This window comes from Desmodus rotundus, chromosome 5 (genome assembly GCF_022682495.2).
Source record: "Desmodus rotundus isolate HL8 chromosome 5, HLdesRot8A.1, whole genome shotgun sequence".
Classification (NCBI taxonomy): domain Eukaryota; kingdom Metazoa; phylum Chordata; class Mammalia; order Chiroptera; family Phyllostomidae; genus Desmodus; species Desmodus rotundus.
The window spans coordinates 143,723,844-143,741,996 of record NC_071391.1 but is presented as its reverse complement, the minus strand read 5'-3'; the positions used below and the strand labels follow the sequence as shown (position 1 = coordinate 143,741,996).

Below are 18,153 nucleotides of genomic sequence, written 5' to 3'. Positions count from 1 at the left end.
CCACTGACACCATTCTGGCTCACGCTTCTGGAGTTTCTCATCTGTGAATTTGCCTTTAACTAGTTTCCCTACTTCCTACGCTGACCTTTCCTAACTATTTTACACATAGAAGTTAGAACAATTAAAAAAAGAAATTGGATTACTCTATTCACCTGTTTGAAACATTTTTTATGACTTCACGTTTTACTTGCAATAAAATCACCTTCTAACATGACTAAAGAGGAACAGCATGAGATGGCCAAGATATTTCTTCAATGTCATATCATGGACATGAGTCTCCCCAGCACATGATGCTCTTGCTACATTGGTCTTCCAGTTCCTTAAACAAGTCAAGCCCTTTTGTACTATCAAGACTTTGCCCATGTTGTGGGCTTCCTTCTTCTTAGCTGAGATGGCTTATTCTACCCTTGATGCCTACATGTGTCTGTCCTCTCTCCTCCTCTTTTAAAGCACACTCTTCTTTGCCCTCAGAACAGAATTTGAAATTTGTTTTCTTGTTGACTGTATCCTTTACTAGACTCAAAGCTCTGTCAAATCAAGAGCCGCGTCTACTGTCTTTGCCACTGTATACCCAGCAGCTGGTGGGCTGCCTTGCACACAGAAGAAACTGGATAGGTATTGATCAAAAACATGAATGAATGATACTTCTCTTAATCCAGTCCCATGAAATCAACACTGTTTTCTGTTAGGAAGAGATGGCTGATCCCAAGGGTTTCCAATGTTGTCTTCAGTTATTACTGAGTTTTTTTTCCTGAATGTTCCTTTTACCTTTCATTATATCTAAGGCAAGTCAGACTGTTTAGGGTTTACCAAAGCCTTGTGGGTCTCCAAAGAACACTGATTCCATTCATTTTGATGTCCATTTTAGCATTTCCAAACATAGGAGTTGCTGGTTGCATGAATATTCTGAAGGGACAATCCTTTCCCAGACTGAGTCTGACTGGAATTTCCATAAACTTCCTTTTCTTAAAAACTCTCTCTAGAAAAATGTGAGTGGTGTGACAACAGGAAGATTGGATCTTTGGAAACACGTTTGGGCATCAGTTTGGGAAGGGACAAGGTAGCTAATCCTGGTGAAAAGGGTTCTGTGAACCAGTCAGGAACAAGGGGATTGGTACCTCTCTTCCATAAACTTCCAGTTCTAAGGAATTTATAGCCCTTGTTCTGAACAGTACAGACCAGCCTTTGGGGAGTGTAGTGGTGAGGCTAAGATCTCAGGTTTTGGAAGGAGACTGCCTAAGTTTGATGCCTGTGTAATTGTAGACATGCCACTGTCTCTCTGCACCAGAGTTCTCCTCTGTCTTCTGAGTGTCTCTTTCACTTCATCAGATGACCATCCCTTATAGAAGTCACATGGAAGGAGCAGTCAGTAGATTGGGCTTCCTGGGCATCTGCCTCTTACATGGTTACTGTTGGTGCCTTGGGTCCAGGAAGGGCAAAGTCCTAAAAGCCGGGCCTAAAAACAGAGACAACTGCCATATCCTTTTTTCATATCCTGGATTCTTGTCTCATGTTGCTCTCCATGGGTGCCCTCAATTTTTTTTCCCTCTTAACCAAAAGCTAACTTAAAATAGAAAGATGTCATAACTTACTTGTTGCATTTTGTAATAAAAACAGTCTGTTCATTCCCCCCATTTTAAAAGCAATTCATAAAAATACAGAAACTGTTCAATATTAAGAAATTTATTTATGTAACTTATTACGCAAATGAGAGAAAATGCACGATCATAGCAATAGACATTTAATAAAAGTCAACATTCATTTTCAATTAAAAAATTTCAATCAGATGGATCTAGGAGTGTATATTTTTACTTGGTAAGTAGTGTCAAACTTTATCTAAATCACTTTATCCAGAATGGTTAAATACTAGAAGTATTCCCATCAAAGTCAAAGAATACTTACTACAAATTTTCAACATAGTTTTGGATATTCTAGACAATACAATAAGAAAACAAAAATTGGGTAGCGTAAACATTGGAAACAAAGAGGCAAAAACAATTATTTTCAGATGATTTGATTAACTCCACATTGAGTATCTTTTGCCTCTCAGCATCTGTTGCCTCTTCTTCCCGAAATAGCTCCCAAATGTCACTTGAGGGTCCATTCCTTCATATGTTCTTGGTCCTTGTGATCTGGATGGATCTCCTTTCTCAGCAACAGGAGTCAAGCATGTGACACAGGCCTAGCCAATCAAAACACCCCAGGCTTCTGAGTTATTTGGTGATAGTCATGTGAAAATCTATGAGGAAGCTGAGAATGAATTTTATATATTTAAAGGCCAAGGAGAGAAGTGGGGAAAAACCAAGTGCTCTTGCTGAGTTTTTATCCTTTCCATTAACTGAACAGATGAATTTTCTTTTCACTTAAGGCAGATTAAGATAATCAGCTACTTTATTGATGTATAGTTCATATACCATGTAATTCACTCATTTAAAGTGTACAATTCAATATATTCCCAGAGTCAAATAATCATCACCTCTTCACAACACCTCCTCAGCCCTAGGTAACCACTAATCAGCTTTCTATCGTTTCAAATAAATGGAATTATATAATATGTGGTCTTTTGTGACTAGCTTCTTTCACTTAGCTTAATGTTTTTCAGGTTCATCCATGCTCTAACATGTGTCAGTACTCCATTCCATTTTATTGCCAAATAATGTTCCATTGTATAGATATGCCATATGTATTCATTCATTCATTCATTAGTTGATAATTATTTGGGTTGTTTCCATTTTTTGTTTATTACAAATAACACTGTTATGAACGCTTGTGTACAAGTTTTTGCATGGGCATTTGTTTTCATTTCTCCTAAGTATTTACCTACAAGTGGAATTGCTGGGTCATATGGTCACTGTACATTTATTTTTTTGAGGAGCTGCCTGACTGTTCTCCAAAGTGGCTGTACCGTTTTGTATTTCTACTAGCAGTGTATTAGATTTCCAATTTTTTCCCATTTGTTATTATCTGTCATTTTTTATAGCCATCTTAATGGATATGATGTGGTATCTCATTGCATTTTTGATTTGCATTTCCCTGATGGTTAATGATGTTGAGCATCTTTTCTTTCTTTTTTTTTTTTTGGCTATTTGCACAGAGAATCATTTATTTAGATGCTTTGGAGCTTTTTTTTTCCTTAGTGTGGGGTAGGAAAGATCTTCCTAGGCAATGTACAAAACTCAGAAGTCTTAAGGAAAATATCCAACTATGTGAAATTTTAAACATCTGTATTCTCAAAGACAAACACAGTTAAATGAAAATAATCTGTTCTCTGCCTTATAGGAGAAACTATTTGAAACACATATAATAAGGGTGTAAAGCATTTTTCATATACCTGTTGGCCATTTGTGTATCTTCTTTTGAGGAATGTCTATTCAAGATTTTTGCCTAGTTTTAAATTATGTGGTTATTTGTGGGGGTTTTTCCTTTTGCTATTGAGTTCCTTTTATATTTTGGATATTAACCGAGATATATAACTTGCAAATATTTTCTCTCATTCCATAGGTTGTCTTATCACTTTGTCGATTCTTTCCCATACTGTGAAGAAGCTTTTTAGTTTGATGTAGTCCCGCTTGTCTATTTCAGTTATGCAAGATAAATATGTTTTAGGGCTCTTCTCTACAATATTAATAATATATAAAGAAATTCTACAGATGAATGAGAAAAAAATCAAATAACTCAAAAGCAAATGAACAAAGGGTAAGAACGAGCATTTCATAGAAGTGCCACTAGCTAATCCTGCAGACCCGCAAATTAAATCAACAGTGAATTACATTTCTTTCACCATTAGTTTTGCAAACCTTTATAAGATCAATAGTACCCAGCATTAGTAGAGGGTGTCAGGAAATAAAGGCTCAAACACCCAGCTGTCATGTCATGCACACCATTACAACCATCTTGGAGGTAATGACAGGAGCTGCATTGAACTATTAACAGAAGAAATCTCAGGGTAGTAAGATTGCAGTTGACATTTGCCTATAGTTAACAATACTGTAGTGGATACTTACAATTTCGTTAAGAAGGTAGATCTCATGTTATAATTCTTTATATATGTATATGAAAGTGAAGGAATATAGAGGCTGGGAGTAGAAGTGGTAATATCCAAATAACAGGAGTCCCAGAAGAAGATGAAAATATGTAAGAAGAATATATTTGATGAGTAATAGAGTTGTTTCCCAGAATTAAAATATAACCTCAGATAAAAAGAATTGATAAAGTACAAATAGGAAAAAGAAGGAAACCCTTATCCATAGATACACTATACCAAATTTTAATCATATCAAAGACAAAGGGAACATTGTAAAAGTTTTCACAGAAAAAGAAATGAACCACTACAAAGAAACAAGAGTCACTCTGATATCATACTTCTGAATAGCAACACCAGAGGCAAAAAGACAATGGGATAATATGTTTTAAATATTCAAAGAAAAAGTTTTAACTAAGAATTTTATATCTAACAAAATTGTCACTTGAATGACAGTGAACAATACAAATATTCTTAGTGATCCATGGGCTTGGATGACCAGCCACAAAAGACCCACATGGAAGACACTTTTTGATGTGTCTTTTTAGAAGAAAACCAAATTCAAGCAATAATGTAAGATATATTAGATGCAAAGGTGACCAAAAATCTTGACAGAGTTGTTTTTATTGACAGGATCAAAGGGGGGAAAAAAGAAAGGACCTACTACACTATGGATAAATCTTGGTCCCAAATTTAGAGTGAACAACAACAACAAAAAACTTCAGAACGTTTTGCTCAGTTATAATCCCTCAAGTTTAAAAACAAACAAAAGGAAAAAAATCCCTTATATTTAAATATACATATATATCTGATAAAACTACATTTTTTCTAAAGTAAGAGAATGGTAAACCTGATATGACAGCATAGTTACTCTGAGGAGGGTGGGGTCAGAAGACAGAATGGGAAAGGAACGTAGGTAGTTGTAAGTTATCTGTAATGCTGGGTGGTGGGCAGTGGGTATTCAGTTTCTTAGAAATGAACAAATACATAACTAAAAATACAAGAGGATCATGTATGTGCCATGAGGTTAAGCTTGGTATTGCTATAACACTGTGTAGCTGAAGTCCATAAGAAAAAGAAGTTAAAGAAATGCAAGGTGGTCCCATGTGTTTGTCTCCATACACTTGGAAACTGTTTCATAGCTAATGTCAAGAGCCTCTGTACAAAGTTGGCCTGGGCCAGAAATGGGTCCCAAGGTTTACATGTGCTTCCTGATTTCCCCCTCCCCCGATTTAGATGTCTTGTATTATAAGGAGGAGTGTGGACATGTGGCCAAAGAGAGTAAGCTGATTTCTGGTCTCACCCTTCCACAAAATAGCGACTATGAGCAAATTATTTAAACTCTGTGAGCCTGGTAAAATGCTGTATATACACTTTGTGCGGTCCTGGTAAAGTGGTACATGATCACATTGCCAAGTGCTTTGTATATGGTGTATGCTCAAAAATATTAGTAAAAAATAATAATGAGAATGAGGATTAGAAAAATAAAATGAGAATAATAAATAACATCCACTTTTCTAAAAACTAAAAAGAAATCCTGGGGGATTTGAGTTGGGTTCTTTGATCTAAGGCTGCTGATAAATTCTGAAATTCTGTTATAGTTCCTAACTTCTATCACTTGCCTTCACTTTTGCTTTGTTTGTTTCTTAGTTTCCTAGTAAATAGTTTGAAAAAGTCCAACCTTATTTTGGCTGAGTTTGGGGGAAAGGGAGTTGGCTGGAAGAACAAGGAGGAAGCTACTGCATTCCTGGCGACAGCTGCCACCCAGGCCTTGTCGGAACAGAGTTGGGAGAGGAACAGTAAATGGACCTCAATGTTTGTTGAGCCCTGTGTTCAGTGTTCTCACAAAGGTTGGACTGAGGTTGGGTAAAGTTGCATTCAGTTCTAAAATGCTGAGATGTTATATATACTGGTGAGTACTCAAGGTTTCCTAGGACTGAGTAAGTGAAGGGCACTCAGAAAGCCAGATTCTACCAGTTAGCTTGTTGGATCTCCATCATCTTTTTCAAAGGCAGCTGGAATGGTCTTGCCCTCCCAGGTCACCCCAGCGGGAGTCCACCAACCCAACCTAGCCTCTGAATGCCATACCCTAAGTCTTCCTCCCTCTCCAGGAGCCCTAGATGCCTGATCTGAGCCCTCCACCGTGATCCCAATGCTTCCATTTTAGTTCAATAAGGACATGGAGGTGCAGAGATACGTGCCATCAACTTCCCCAGCTTTTGGTGGCCCGCGGCCTCTGGGCCTTTGTGAGGTCATATAGGCCTCTGCGGATCACTCAGGCTTTCTCCGAGGTTTGTGCTGGGGTTTCTGGGAGTTTCCCGAATTGTCTTCAGTTTGCCTGTAATGCAGCCTCTTCCTCTCCTTCCCGCTTCCCCTCCAGCTCCTTCCGGCAAACCCTTGGGAAGGTGCCAGAGTTCCCTCTCCCAGCTTGCGAAAGCTCTGCTTGCTGAGGGCTCTGGGTCCTGACTGGCAACTGGCGCTGTGCATATGGACAGCCCAGGGACGGAGTTGGTCATGGGTGGGTGGCAGCCCCAAGGGGCAGTTGCTGAGAGATGGCAGTCGGGGCCCCATGTTGACTCCTCAGTGATATCTGAGTCTTCATTGTGTTTGACGCTTCATCTTTTGTCTTCCTGTTTCCCTGAAATAAGAAATGACAAACAATCCCAGAACTGGAGCCACATGTCCCCAAATGCGTGTGGCTCAGCATTGGTCATGTTTTTCCAATTATCGCTCGTTCTGAATGCCACAGTTAATACGCGTGTGCACACTCACACACATACCCAGGACAATTTTTAGGCAGACATTCAGGCTCCTCTTTTCCCAGAACCCCATGGCCCTTCTGGGCTATGCTCTACCCAGCCCCTCTATCCCTGCTCCATGTTCCCCCCAAACCTCCCTGGCCTCTGGGCTCACCCCTGGGCTGGGAAGGCCACTGTCTCAAGACAGGCTGTACTTATTTTTGTGTTCCCTGGAATGCCCTCCCACCCGCTTCGGGATTTCTAAATCCTACCCATCCTTAAGACACAAGGCAAAGCGATTAGTCCACCATGACAGTTTCCCAGGGCCTGGTACCCACACCCATCCCCTGAAGTGTGAATTCCCACAGTACTCGAGGGTCCAGACAAGTGCCTCCCAGCCTTTTTGAACCTAGGAATACTTACAAAGTTTTTAAAAATAACGTTGGGGGTTGATAACAAAAGGAAAACATGTTCACTGGAAATACAGATAAACAAAATAAAGAAAATAAAAACTGTTTCATTCCTTCACCCTAGAGGTGACCACCATTCATATCTTCATGAGGTTCTGAGAGGCAGTGTGTTTTCTAGACACACACTCATACTTACACTTACTTTTTTAAAGAAGAATTGAAGTCATACATATGGCCTTGTAACTACATTTTTTCATTCAATGATGTATTGTGAACAGCTTTCCACAAAGAACCCCCCCTTTTTTAATGTCAAAAGATTCCACGAGTGACCACATAAGAGCCTTTATACTTAAAAAAACATTTTATTGTGGAAAATTTCAAACATACAAAAGTAGAGACAACAGTATAATAGCCCCCATGTACTCATCATCCAGCTTCAATAATTATTAACATTCTCCCCTTCTAGTTTCTTCCATCCCCTGTCTTTTTCCTCCTGAGTATTTTACAGAAAAGCCCAGATAACATTTTATTTCACTGTAAACAGCAGTTGTCTTTATAGGGTCTGCTGTTGGAGAAAATGTGTAGTAACCAAAAGGCAGTCTGCGTGCAGGACCGCTTTGGAGTGAATCTGTGTTTCATTCGTGACAGCAGCATTGATGATTTGAAAAATAGTCACACATATACGTGCAAGTTGTAGTATTTATCCAGCCTTCGGCTGATGCTTGTAGGGCATCTGGATGTACAGCTCCCTTGCAAGGGTTCCAGCCCACAAGCCAGGCACTGCCGGTCTGATCCACTCACTCAGGCATTCAATCAAACTCTGCCCAGCGTCTGTCTGCAGTTGGCTCGCACATGTGAGTTCTCTCTCCTAACTCCACCATTAAGTTCCTTCAGCTTCTGTACTGCACACAAGCTAGACACATCAAACTGAATTGCAATCATGAAATTCTTATCGTGAGAGATTGTGAAGGCCTCCAGGGTCTTCGAGAACCATCTTCTCATTCAGCACTTGAGAAAACCAAGGCAGTGGAGGAGGAAGGGTTCCCTCAGGGGCAGAGCTGGGATGAAATCTCAGTGTCCTAACTCCCAGCTTCATGTCTGTACCTTATCTCTACCTGGTGGGCAGAACTTTAGGGAATGAATAGGACACAGGGCAAGTGTCCTTGAGAATGGCAACTTGAGCAGAGTTACTGCTGTGCTGGCTCCTTGTTGGGGTTTTCAGGGAGGTTTGGGGCCTGAATCCCACAGCTCGCTTCACCTCCTGCTAAGGGAGTCTTGAACATAAAGATAAAATCCAAAAGGGAAAACAAGTAGTAGCTTCCCAACCTCTGGACAAATGCCAGCATCTCCCCAAAGCAGGGCTGCTCTACTAAGCTGGGCTAGACAGGAGGCTCTGCCTGGAAGCCCACTGGGAGCTTTCTGCTCCCAAGTCCCTTACGTCTCAGTGGGCTTTTCCTGCATGGAAGATTCTGCATTTGCTTCCCCACCCCTCTGAAGGCTGGGAATGCCCTGAGCACCCAGCCACAGGCAAGCTGTTCAGGATGTGGCTGCCTTTGCCTCTGAGAGCCAGGTTACAACACAGGAAGTGAGAGGAGGCAGGAGGATGGCTAGGATGGTCCAGGCAGGCTGAGTTCCAGGAAGTGCAAGAGAGAAGAAAGTGGCACCTGAGTAAGACCAGCATTGTGAAACCTGGCTGCAGGAGTGTCTCCCTCTGACCAGGTTGACAATTCATCTAGCAAGGGACAGATAGGGAAATGAGGAGAAGGTCCCAGATTAGGACTGAGGCAGTTGGATGGAAGCAGCGGGAAGGAGAGGGTACTGGAAGAAGAGCAAAGGTACAGGTGTAAAGAAATGGTCAGCCATTAAACACACCCTCAACTCCACGTGTCCCTACACCCTCCAGTGAAGAACACCAATCAGAGGCAGCATAGCAGCAGCTAACCAAAGCCTCGCTCTGTGGGGTCCCCCCGGCAGAGCTCCCTCACCTCCAGCCAGAATGAGGAGGCTCAGGGTGAGGCCCAGGCAGTTGTGACCCAAAAGATGGGGGCACTGGCTCTTCATGGTGTCCAGGGCCATCTTGAGGACCTCAGAAATGACTACTCAAGGGCAGGTATGTATATGTTCTAACCTTAAGAACTTAAGGGGAAGACTGACCATCCGATGGTTAATTGTGTGGTTCAGCTTCCTGATCCAGGGGACTCAAATGAGTCCTAGCACTAGTGGCCTGGAAGACTCCCAGGAGGAGGTTTGAGGGGATCTGTGAGATGAGCCCTGGACAAGTTGGAGATAGGCCAGGAGGAGGAGGAGAGGGAAGCATCAGGTGGAGGGGAGAACAGAGGCAAAGGAAGGAGGTAGGAAAGAGCCCAGCCTGCCATTGGGGATGAAGAGAAACCAGGCCTGGGTGAAGGGCAGGTGTGCAAGCCAGAGAGGATTGTGATGAAAAGGCTGGGGAGGGAACAGTCGGCTGCAGGGCCTGCGTCAAACACATTTGTAGGACACTCTGCCTGGAACTTTTCTGGAGAGGTGGGGAATGTGGGTCTGCATATATTTTTAGCCTCGTCTTTTCCGCCCTCTTCTGAGCAATGATTCTAAGAGCTTTCAGCCTGAGGTCATCTGTTTTCCTAGTCCCTGTTCCAGGGAAGCAGATGCCAGCACCACCACCTCACACGGAGGCTGCTGCCGCCCCGAAGCTGACCCCAGGAGAGCGACGTGTCCACTGGAACACAGAAGCAGCCTGTGGGAGGCCGCCCCCATGGTAGGCTTGGCAGTCCTGAGCCCTGCCAGAATGTCACCCCTCTGTTCTGGCATAACCCTAGAGAAGGGTTTTTGAGAAACCCCCAGATGCCAACAATGGCATGCCTTGGGCTGGAAGGCTATGGAGGGTCATGGGTATCACATCCAGTCTTTAGGACACCCAGGTTTTAGGGTCTCTGCCCTCCCTGCTCACTCTCTTGCTGTTGCTGACTTCACCCCAGCCTTCCCTGCCACCACTGTGGGTATTTCTCAAGATCTGCTTTCTCCACGGCAGATCTGTAGTACACCCTTTCAGTCACCCTTGCAGGACAGCTTATTTGCTCCTTTGTCTTTGAAGCCTTCAAAGCCCACATCCCAGTTCAAAGCCTCATTTCTGAGCTCTAGGACACATTTTCAAGTCTACGGTGAACATGACTACTGGAAAAAAACATGACCAAAACATTTTATAACCTTCCTTCCTGAACATCACTCCTTTCAACCATCTTGTTTCTGTCAGAGGTACTACTAGTCTACTCTCCAGACTGGAACCCCCTGAAGCCCCTCAAATCCTCTTTAACACTCATGTCCAATGAGATGCCAAGATGGATTCCCTCTTTCTCAACACGTCTTTTTCACGCTATACCCACGACTTCAGTACCAGTTCTCATCAATGCTTGGTTGGCTGACCCTCAGATGGCCCTTTTCTGCAAACCCTCCTTACCCTGCCACTCTATAATGTCACTTCCCACCTGATCAAGAGTCGTCTGGGTCACCCCTTTCCTTGTCTCATCAAATCTCAGGTTCTTATCTTGGCTTCCCAGTCCTTATCTCATCCCCTCCTCCTGTTCAGCTTCAGCTTCTCCTCTCCACTCCAGCCATGTGGGATTGCTCTCCATTCCTTGAACACATCAAGCTTATTCCTGTCTCGAGTTCTTTGCTTTGTGGTTCCCCAGCTTTCCTCTCCTCTCCACTCTATTTCAAGACCCTAGCAAGGATTTAATTCTCTAAAAGCAAACTTTGCTTCATTTCTTAAAGCATTCAACACATTTCAGCCTGGAATTATCTTCAAACACTTTCTAATTCATAGAAGAAAGTCTGTCTTATTTATAAAATGTTTTATCTATTATTTTTATTTGTACCAGAATGGTATTACTCAAATTGATCACTCAGGTTTAAGAGTCTGGGTCTTCTTAAAGTATAGAATAAGACATGAGTAGACATGAAAGGGATTTATTGAGGGAAATGCCTATGAAGGGGAAAGGGGAGGGAGCTAAAGAAGGCAAGGAAAGCCTTCAGATGGCAGTGCAGATCCATCCCCTGTGAAGGAGAGAAGAGGACAGAGGACTGGGAGGAGGCATCTGAGTCCGTAGTGAAGTTCCAAGAAAGTCTCAGCCATGATGAGTTGTCTGATGGGGAGTCCCTGAGCCAAAGCCACCTGGCTGAAGCATCCAGCATCTCCAGAAATTGGCCAGCATTAGTACACCTGCTATGCTCCACTATTGGCTAGAGTAGCTTCTGGGAAGTACGTCTTCAACACAAATGCTGTGGTGGTTTTAGAAGGGCAGCAGCTAAAGCCATCTTTCCATATACTCATTGAAGCAGGGGCTCATGAGGCTTGATTTCTGCTGCTGAAGGGAGATTAGAATAAGGACTCAATTCTGAATCATTTTTAAGTTGAAGATTAGAGCTGAAATTATTAGAATGAGCTTTGTATCCCTGAAGAGAATTTCTTGAGAGAAGAGAGATTTGTCTTCACTGTTACATCAGGGCATTATCACCATCATTACTAAAATTTCCACCATCATCAACATCATCACCACTATAACCACCTCAACTATCTTCACCACCAACATCATCATTACATCACCATCTTTACTGCCATCATCACCGCTATCACCACCTTAACCACATCATCACCACTATTGCCACCACCACTATTATCACTACCACCACCTTACCACCATGCTACCATCACCGTCATCATCACCACCACCACTGTCATGACCACCACCATCACCACCACCTTCATCACCATCATCACCAGCAGTTACCACTATGACCACCATCACCATCACTGACACCATTTCAACCACCACCACCATGACCACCATCATCACCACTATTGCCACCACCACTATTATCACTGCCACCACCTTACCACCATGCTACCATCACCATCATCATCACCACCACCACTGTCATGACCACCACCATCACCACCACCTTCATCACCATTATCGTCATCACAATTGTGAAGTCAGAGACTCTGGTGTTGGGGAGAGGAATCTGATCCCAAAGCCCAACACCTGGGCTTTAACCTGGAGTCTGACACTGGTTCACTATATGACTTCAGGGAACTCTTTCCATTTCTGTGAATCTTTATTTCATTTTTTTTTAATTTAGCAAATAACTGTACTGAATCTTCTCTGAGTCAGGCAGTCCTCTGTGAAGCAGAGAGTAGACTGAGATTATTGTAAATCTGACAACTGCCAATTCTGAAGCCAAAGACTCAATGGCATTAACTAATGATTGACCACACCCAAGGTTTCATGGAAATAGTGGTCATGGCAGCTGCAAAATGAGATGTGACCTTTCCCTGGTTAGAATACCCAAAAGCAATAAAAGAGGTTTTATATTTTATCCAGTTCCTGTGGGGAGCCAATAAATGTATCACTAAACTTGATGGCCTCAGTAATGAGGAGGAAATTCAATGGAGAAGTGAGAGTTCAAGCTTCATTAGCTATCTTCACCACCAACATCACAGCATACGCAGTATAGCTGAGCTGGGGTTGTAATTTTCAGACTCCAAGTGTTCTCTGAGACTACTAGAAGAGGACGGTGGCTGGGGTGGGGCCTGTCTGGGATGGGGACAGGAATGTTGCTAGAATACAGCTCAAGGGTGAAATGAAGGCCATAGGCACTGGGTGATGACAGAGGCAGCTGCCGCAAGCCAGAGTCCCAGCCACATCTGGGCTGCTGATTGCACAATCCAGCTGTTGGCTGGGCCTTTTGACTCCCCAGTGGGATGGGCTGGCTAGGGGACTGGAGGATGGTGGGCTGGAGGCCTTGGGAAAATTCAACACCTGCAAATGGGTCTAGTGAGTCCCTTTTCCTTTTAAAAGATGCACTGGCTGAGGATGAAAGTGGGGGCCAGGAAGCCAAGGGGTTCTCAGTTTTCAATATTCCCTTTGTTTTTACTGTCCCCTGCTCTCTGGGTCACCCTCAAGTTCCTGAAAAGGGAATTTCCACAGTTCCCTTCCCACCCGTCCTGGGGACTGGGCAGGGGTGGAGGGTGAGCTGAGGGGCAAGGGAGAGATGGAAATTCCCTTAAAGTTGATGATAGTAGAGGATGCCATCTGTAGGACTGAAACTACTAATCTGTGGCTTTAAATCCATTCCAGGAAGCATGTTCTCCGCTCCACCCCCTACCCGCTCCCCTACCTGGAACCCTTCTGCACCAAAGGGTCCTTTGTTCCATGGGACGTGAAACAGGTCCTGATCCTGCTTTTTTTGTCCACCCCTTCATCACTCTATGCCCCTCATCTGACCCTTCCCCATGCAGATGTCAAGGTTGGGACCCAGCAAGAGGAAGGCAGAGAATCCCGGGCTCTCCCTGAGGTTGAGAGCCATATTTCACTTTGGGAAAGGAGTTCCCCCATATCTCCCCCACAGGACTGGGGTTCCTGGGTGAAGACTGCTCCAGAGAGGTAGGAGCTGGGTGGGGGGCTTCCTTCTTTTTTAGATCAGGAGTTAGGCTCTATGATAATCACTGCTGTTCGTTTTAGTGCTCCATTTTTTTTTGGGGGGGGGAGTGGCACAAGCTCCCAGAAAATACTTCATTTCCTCAGTTTTAAGACTTTACTGATTGTGAGAAGCACTATTGATGCAACTAGGTTTTTATTTTGTTGTGGTGTTTTGTTTTGGTGAGGGGGAGCCTCAAAATGGGAGTGGGGATGGATTACTGGTAAGGACTTGAGGCCCTCTCCTTTATCAGCAGGACCTTGGGTTTTTCAAGATGGAAGCAGAATTCTAACTGTCCAGGTTTCTTTCTGCAGGTATGGTGTGGCTCGGTGAGAAAGAGTTATCATTCTTTTTTTCCATGACTCCGTACCTAACTCACTTCCCATTTAAGGAACACAGTCTCTGAGGGTTGGAAGGAACCTTAAAAGACATGTCTAGACTATGTTCAGATACATCAATGGACAGGAATCCCAGAATACTCCCAAAGAAAATCCATTCTATCTCAGGACTACTTGGAGAGTGAAAGACTTCTGCTTTGTGTTAAATTAAAATAGATCTTCTTGTAGCTTGATGGGATTATTCTGGAGACTACAGTGAATAAGTCCCATCTTTTAAGAAAATGGCATATCTTCTTAGATTTTTCTCTCCTTTTGATGAAATTTTTATACCCAGTTCCTTCCTTTTTAAATATGCTTTCTAGATCCCTTCCCATCCAGATGTCCCTTCTGTTCATCAATATCCTCTGTAAAGTATTGAACCTATGGCTGAATACTGTGCATCAATGACGGTGTGGAGCCTGTAGGACCATTCTCAGTGATGATATGTCCTTCTATTTCTCCATTCCAAGTCCGCACATTCTTTGTGTGTGTGCTTCTCTGTTCATCTTCTGCTGAGCTTGTAGCCAATTAAAATTCTTAGGCCTTTTACACATTATAAAGTCTTCTATATCCTGGCAATCTGGATTTGGTTTTTGTGTTAAATCTATATTTTAAGTACTTAATTTTGTTGGACTATTTAAAAATATTGTTATTGATTTTTTTTAGAGAGAGAGAGAGAAACATTGATTTGTTCTTCCTCTTATTTACGTATTCATTGGTTGATTCTTGTCTGTGCCCTGACTGTAATCAAACCTGCAACCTTGGCATAATGGGGTGATGCTCTAACCAACTGAGCTACCTGGCCAAGGCTTGTTAGATCATTTTATAATTTCAGCAATAGTTTCCTGTTGCTGCTGTAACAAACTATCACAATTTTGGTGGCTTAAAATTATTCAAATTAATTTTCTTATAGTTCTAGAGGTCAGAAGCCCAAAATGAGTTTCATTTGGGCTAAAAATCCAGGGCCACATCTGGAAGCTCTACAGGAAAATTCATTTCCTTGTCTTTTCCAGTTTCTAGAGATTTTCTGCATTCCTTGGCTCATGGTTCCTTCTTACATCTTTAATTCATCTTAATTACATCTTAAATTCAACAACATAGAATCTTTAAACCTCTTTCTCCCTCTGCTTTCATCATCAGATATTTTTCTCTGGTTCTTCAAAGGACTCTTGTGATTGTATTGGGCCCACACAACTAATCTAGGATCATTTCCCCTTCTCAAGGTGCTTAATGAAATTACAACTGCAAAGTCTTTTTTGCCATGTAAGGTAACATATTCACATGTTAAAGGAAATAGGGCCTAGACATTTGGGGGGGGGGTAGGCATTATTCTTCCCACCACAGCCAGTCATGTTTTGTTATCTGAACTTTTCACCTAATATATTGGTTAGTTCCATTAATAGTTATACCATTTGTCAAGTTGATTAATATCCAGTCATTATTCTCACCCAGATTATTGATAAAAATATTAGGCAAGACAGAAGGAGGTATAGATTAAACATAAAATTCTTCAGGCTGACATAGATTCATTGATAAATACTCTTTGGTTGTGACAATTCAGATAGCCTTTCTTTTCCTCTCCCTTTCTTCCTGTTATTTCTTCTGACTTCCCTTCTTTTTTTCATGAGAATATGGTCTATTACAAGCACTGTACCAAGCACAAAATATAAGAAAAGACAAGATAGAAATTGTCCCTTCAAAATTGTTATATTGATGGAGAAATGTTATTAAATAAGTATACCAATTAATATTAGACTTGGCAGTGCCTACTGGAAATATTGATACAACTTCAATGCCTTAAGCAAAAAGCTATTTGCTTTCTGCTGGGAGAGAAGCCTAAAGGTAAGCATCCTAGGGTTGGTAGAAACACATTTATCTTTGTTGGATAATAACTATTTATTTCCATTTTTGGCACTTACTTTTTTTTACATTACTATCTAACAAAGTCTAAAGTCAACCAGCCCATCTACTCTCTCCCTAAATAGTGCAAGAACCAATCTTAACTTTTATTAACACATTATTTTCCAATATTTTATTCCCACTTATGTAATGCCCCAAAGTTAATCATCACAATAATTATTATTTTATACAATCAATACTTGTTTAGATTTACCTATATCAATTTCTTTACTCTTTATAGTTTCTCACATCCTATTACTAATTTCTGGATTCAATTTCTTTCCTACTGAAAAGCACTTTTTCATAGGTTCCCCCCCCCCCCGCCACATTGAGGGCCTTTGAGTAGCATATACCCTCTGTCCTTATGACAATATTATTTCATGGTCACTTTTGAAATATGTTAACTGGGTATGTAACCATAATTGACAATTACCCTCATTACTTGAGAATGATCCAGTTGTCAACTGATTTCCATGGTTGCTGATGAAAAGTCTTCTATTGGTTTAAATTTGTTCCTTTGTGAGCAATCTAGTTTTTTCCTCTGACTATTTTTAACATCTCATTATTGTCTTTTGGGTTTTGCAATTTCACTGTGATGTACCTAGGTATGGATTTCTTCTTGTTTGAGGTTGTTATTTCTTAATTATGAGTCATGTGTTTCATCAAGAACATGGAAAATTTTTAGTCATTATCTTCAAATATTGCCTCTCCCTCATTCTCTCTTTTCCCATTCAGAAACCTCTATTAGAAACATGTTGTATTTCCTCATTCTAGCCTCCACATTTCTTAAACTCTCATTTCTATTTTCCACTTACATTTCTCTCTGTCCTGAAATTTGAGTAATATTCTCTGAACTGCCTTCCAGTTTACCTATCTTCTCTTCAGCTGTATTTAATATGCCCATCCATTAAGTTTTCAATTTTCATGATTGTATTTTTTCACTTCTATAAGTTATATTTGGTTCTTTTTAAAATTCATCTGACATTTTTAAAAGAGAATTTTTATTTTATTCTCATATATTTAATTTTTGTCTTTGATAATTAAAATATTTATTTTTATAGTGTCTATCTGATAGCTTTATTATCTAAAGTCTTAGGAGTCTAGAACTACTTGTTTTGTTTACTACCTCTTGATCATGACAGAATTTTTTTCCTTCTGAGTTTCACCTTCAGGATGTCTATGTTTAAGGGGATCTAGGGTTATCTGGGTTGAGTATTTGTTCAGCAAGGATCTTATGTTTGCTTCTGCCAGGCATCCCAGGGCTATCACTTGAATGGAATTGCTTTTCATGAGTATTCAACAAAGAATGTAAACATAAAGCCCAAACTTGCACAGGTGAAGGTAAATGGTTAAACATTCTCAGAGGTTAATTTTTTTTTCACATCTAGATCAGTCAGTAAAAGTAGGTAGTTAAATATTATTCTGTTCTATTTTTGCACTAAGGATATATTCCAAGATCTTGGCATGAAGGGTGATAAATCTCAACTTCCTAACTTTCATGGACACTGGTCAGCTCTTGTGTTCCTATGTGAGCTGTAAAACTCAAGCTTCTTAATTTCTGATTTTGAGAAACCCCTGTATATTATGAATCATTTAAAACATAGCCTCTTACATTGGTGGAAACCCAACCAACCTCTTTCATGTAATAGAAAAATAGGCAAATAGAAACTATATTTCTTTAAGATAACTTGGGCTCTCTGCTGAACACTGCATAAGCATTATCCCATTTAATCTTAGAACAACCCTAAAGACCCATATTATTATCCTCACTTTTGCAGACAAGGCAACAAAGACTCAGAGAGGTTTAATAATTTTCACAAGTAGTCACACAAGTAGTAAATTTCAGAGATAGGGTTTAATTCTAAATTTGACAGATGCCACACCATGTGTGTGTGTGTGTGTGTGTGTATGTATACTTTCTAATTCTCAACTTGGAAGTTTTGTGGACCATGACCTCTGTCAGGCCTCTTGACTGTTAGACTTCTCCTTTCAATGTATCCCAAGACCAATTCTGTTCTGGACTCCCATGAGCCTCCTAACTGCTATACCTATGGCCCTTGCCCACCTTGACTTTGGCAAAATTTTTTATTGTTTCTCAATTTCTTGTTAGAGTACTTCCTCCTTTGGTTTCTTGAGTTCTGAGGATTCATTATCTGTTTCTTTGCTTTACATCTCTCTCCCTTTTCAAAGTATAGGTATTTTCCTACCTTTTCTCATTTTCTCCTTGACTTTTC

General features: G+C 41.3%; 1 long non-coding RNA gene across 1 annotated transcript in view; it reads left to right on the top strand.

The window, feature by feature from the left end:
* Nucleotides 1-18,153, top strand: part of LOC123478959 (uncharacterized) — a 128,356-nt gene that overhangs the window by 96,367 nt on the left and 13,836 nt on the right. The window lies entirely within an intron of this gene.